The sequence below is a fragment of the Macrobrachium nipponense genome, chromosome 20, assembly GCF_015104395.2.
Source record: "Macrobrachium nipponense isolate FS-2020 chromosome 20, ASM1510439v2, whole genome shotgun sequence".
Lineage (NCBI taxonomy): Eukaryota > Metazoa > Arthropoda > Malacostraca > Decapoda > Palaemonidae > Macrobrachium > Macrobrachium nipponense.
The window spans coordinates 42,083,088-42,088,087 of NC_061089.1; the positions used below are offsets into that span (position 1 = coordinate 42,083,088).

The 5,000-nt window shown below is 32.9% G+C and overlaps 1 long non-coding RNA gene across 2 annotated transcripts in view; it reads left to right on the top strand.

Annotated features, from left to right (window-relative positions):
* LOC135220966 (uncharacterized) overlaps nucleotides 1–5,000 on the top strand; it is a 502,102-nt gene that overhangs the window by 169,210 nt on the left and 327,892 nt on the right. For both annotated transcript variants that reach the window (XR_010315835.1, XR_010315836.1), the window contains exon 3: nucleotides 914–1,016. This is a non-coding gene — a long non-coding RNA (uncharacterized LOC135220966). The remainder of the gene's footprint in view (nucleotides 1–913; nucleotides 1,017–5,000) is intronic.

Genomic DNA, 5,000 nt, shown 5'->3' on the forward strand with positions numbered 1-5,000 from the left:
ACTTTCATATGAAAAATATTGATGTTATATAGACACGTATCTTTGTTCTTAATCGGTTTCGTACTAGGAAATCAAAACACAGCTTTACTGGCATGATCGCACTGGTTATTCTGTATACATCGGGAAACAAATGTGAAAGTTTTCCTCTTGTTAGCTGGATACTTTAACTTCATCCGTCCTAACGCAGTGACATCACAGATATATTGTTTAAATTATTTTTTACCTAAGGACTTTTATTTGTTTATACCCAAGATCTTGCTTAATAAATGATGATACTTGTCCAAACAAGCATAATTATAATGAACTCACAGATATGAGAAAAGTGATAATGAAAAGTGACATATTTGGCATATAGAAAGCAAATACTGAAGCCACTGTAACATGGCAATTACTTCATCATTGCAGTATAATAGATAAATAAACATGTATAATCATAGCAATAAAGCAAAAAACATTAATTACCCAAATAACTAATATGAAAGCTTGCTGAGCATGACCGTGTCGTCGTAGTGTTATCGGCATGGAGGGAAGGATAAAGGCTAATGCCCTCGAGATAATCCGGGAGGTTCTCTCTCTCAGATCTCTGCCACAATAACACACATGTCTGATATAACATGAGAGAGAGAGAGAGAGAGAGAGAGAGAGAGAGAGAGAGAGAGAGAGAAAATGTCTATTTTACGAACCAGAAATATGAATTATAAGCTAAACAGAGCCAGAGCAAATTAAACGTTGATGTTGAGCCAGGAGGAACTTCTTCACAAATTACTTGCTAATCTTTTATAACTTTGTAGTAATAACTGACTTTAATCAATTACAGATCTGATTGTTAAAAATGAAAACGGGAAACAGCAAAAATAAATAAATAAATATAAAAGGCTTGAACTAATCGTTGATTGTTTTCATCCATTTACAGAAACGCCGAGAAAGTCTCTCATCTACGTATATTTGATACGGTATGGTCAGCTATCCACGATAGACAAGGGACGGACACGCAGCGCCTAATGTTTGGAAGAAAGGTAAGTATTCTGATTACTTTCAGTATTTCATCTCCAGTTATTTGTAATTTACTTTCAGTATTTTATCTCCAGTTATTTGTCATTTACTTTCAGTATTTTATCTCCAGTTATTTGTCATTTACTTTCAGTATTTTATTTCCAGTTATTTGTCATTTACTTTCAGTATTTTATCTCCAGTTGTTTGTCATTTACTTTCAGTATTTTATCTCCAGTTATTTGTCATTTACTTTCAGTATTTTATCTCCAGTTATATGTAATTTAGGCAGAATGAGAACGCGTCCATACCAAGGCTTTTAAAAGAAGTTTCATTATGTTTCTTAGCTTGAAGGACATAGTATATTACGATAGGAAAGGAAGTTTTCTGTACGGCAGGCAAAGGAGAAATGGCCTAAATATCAAAGGCTTTGCTCCATTTAATGATCGTAATTATACTACATAGTCAGTTTCTTTTCCATTGAGAGTCTGGTTCATGATATAGGCCTAAGGATATGTTTCGAATCAGTAATGTAATATCGGGACTACCGTTCATTTCCAGGTTTTTATCCTAAATTTATGCAAAAACAAGGTTAATAATTCTACACCTAAATCAGCCGTTTGTCCAGATATACGATATAAAGAAGTATTTCTTAGTCAGCCGGAGAATATTACAATAGCTAGAAAAAGAATAACAATTGTTTACGGCCAGTTTCTTCCCTTGATGATCCAGCGTTTTCGTTAATCTTTACAGTAAAATCACCCCGAATATAGTTTTACTCCCTATATTTTTTACGCCCCTGGGTGGAATATTGATGATCCCCTTTAGAGTTTATGACGTATTTCGACTCATTAATTCTTCATCGCTCTTCATCGTCTATAATAATCCGGCCTCGGAGTCTGCTGTAAACAACTCGTCCCGGTATTTTTTTTCATCATTTTCTTACCTCTCTCTCTCTCTCTCTCTCTCTCTCCTCTCTCTCTCTCTCTCTCTGTCAGTGCAATATTACTTGTTATATTTGGCTGCAGTAGAAAGCACTGATACATGCACGTAGTGTAACCGGTGTCCCAATTAATTTGTTTTTGAATCAAAAGCTTTTATAATTTGAATTTCAAATTATTTTTTGCACTACAAACACTTCTGCGTTTATATAATTTTCTTCGTTGCATGAGTCGATAATGAATTGCGAATACTGTGCGATGGTCTTGTCACTGAAGCACATTGTGAAGCTTTTTCTTCTTGTGAGTCCTTTGCGTACACAGTGCTTGCGTTCATGAGCCCTTGTACCTTTGCTGAGCATTGATCCTCAAACAAAACTGCAGATTTTCTTTATGTTCCCTTAAAAGTCCTGAATAATTCTTGTTCACGGAGCTATAAAACGCATATCAAAAAGTAGATATGGTATCAGATGTTATTTGTAACTTTGTTTAATGTTTTGTACATCCGTTGTATGAGAGTACAAGGCAAAGGAATGCTCATCAAGCGTATTTCAGCTAACCGTAGATATTCTGTAAAAGGTAATAAGCAGTAATTAGCCTTTGCTAATAATGGCATCATCCATACTCACGAGGCAACAGTTAGTTATTCGATGACTCCTGTAATATGGAACACTTTGATTATTGAAGTTGATAAATGTAGTTACCTACTGGTATTATTGAATTATAAATTTAAATGTGTCCTGAGTCACTCAAAGTATTTATTACGACAGCTAAAACCGTCAAAAGAATTTCCTTGTAGGTTGTGTCACATTTACTAAATTCTGTAAATGTTTTTTTATTTATTTTATTATTTTATAGAATAATGTTTACATATATGAATAATGGAAATAGTACAGTATATATAAAAGTCAAATTGTTTTGCAACGCTGAGTAATTTATATTATAGTTAGATCAGAAACAAGAAGATATTTAATTTTGATTCGTTAATTGTACCGACGCTAAAAGAAAACCCAATCCTTCAACATTGAATTAAGCTAAAGAAACTGGCCGCTCCACTAATCAGATTAAAAAAACAAGGTACTGTCAATCAATCTTTCTTTCGCTGGATAAAGTTATTTCAAGACCTCGTCATATATATATATATATATATATATATATATATATATATATATATATATATATATAAAGAAGTTTGTTGCGCTCTGTGAGATCAAAGGCATATTAATATTAGTCTTGGGTTTTCATCAGCGCGCGGCAAGTTACGTTTTTACAAAAAAAAAAAAAAAAAATCGTACAAATTTTACTTTGATTTATTCATCTATTTAATTATTTATTCATTCATATATTTATTTTTGTCGGAGGGGTCAGATTACTCTCCGAAGCCATATGGGTAAATGAAATTGATTGCGGACATTCGGTTAATTGTACCTTTTTTATTTTCCAGTGTAATTTCAAATACCAAATTAGTCAAAAAAAATTTCTTTAATCGTCTTTTTTATGTACTGAATTGTAACCAGTCATTTATACGAATTCAGAATACTCCTTTTCTGTTTATTGTGCATTAGACAGTATCTTTCCAATAGTACATTACCGATTTTCACTTAAAAACGACATTTAGATTTTTCTTACAAAGCTTTTTGCATAATGGACTGAAGCTGCTTACCTGCATTGCCAGGTTGCAGCTTCCGGTTAAGTATACCTTTATGGTTAAACAAAGCAATCTTGAATATGAAACCTGCTTCAAGCCATGTAATCGTATTGAAACTGTTTTTTCCTTTGCGTTGCATATTATACGTTATTTTTGCAAATGCTCTAGATAAAAAAACTAAATCAGATTGTTTACGTAAAAATGACATTTAAACTTTCGAATGAACACGAGTAACATTTTCTCTCCACATAAATCTTTGTTCATGAATCAATCTCAGAACTAAGTAACCAAAACAAACGGCTTTTATGGTATGATCCCACTCGCCAGTCTGTGCCCAACTAGAAACAGAAAGTTTTCCTCTTGTCATTTGATTTATTTCCCCTTAAAGTTGAAAGTTTAGTTTCATCTGTGCTTAAGCAGTGCCACCACAGAAACCGATTCATAACCCAAGGAATGATTATAACAGTATAACAAAAGTAGTGACAAAGTTATATATTGATATATTTGATATATAAAAGACGAATAGTTGAGACACTGTGCCATAGCGATTTCCTCACTAATGGGCTACATATGAATAAAGAAACAAACAGTCATAGTAATAAACATAAATTTACCAAATAACTGATTTGAAAGCAATCACAAATTAAGCCATGTATTGGTAGAAGATTTGATACACATCGCATTGTCTTGATGTTGCCGAGGGGGAGGGGTGACGGATAAAGGATAACGCCCGAAAAATAATCCAGGAGATTCACTCTCACCACAGATCTGATATATATATATATAAATATAATTATATATATATAAATCTATAAAGATATATATATATATATTTATATCTAAAATATATAATATATACAATATATATAATATGTGTGAGAGAGAGAGAGAGAGTTTATTTTGTGAAAAAGGAATATGAGCAGTTATAGAGTAACTAAAGCTGGAATGTATTAAACATGGTGTTGGGCGAATAGGAAATTCTTAATAAATGACATGCTAAGAATTAATAACATTGTAATAATAACCTGCCTTCATGAATCATAGACCTGGTTATTAAAAATGAAGGGGGAGGGAGTTGAGGTAAAAAAAATGCTGACGTAGATGCTGTTTAAAGGTCATGCCAATCGTTGACTGTTGTTTGCATTTACAGAAACGCTAATAAAGTTGCTCATTTATATGCTACGACTTGGTCAGCTATTTATGACTGACAAGGAGGGGACTCCAGAACCCCTATGTCGTAAAAGGTAGATAAGTTTTCTGATTATTTTCAGGTTTTCGAGTACAGTTATTTGTAATACGGGCGGACTGTGAATGCACACAAACCAGTGTTTTTGAAGATTTTCATCCTGATATTCTTTGCTTGAAAGGCATCTAATAAAGCAGGAAAGGAAATTTTTCTTTATAGTTAACCAGGGGGAAAATGG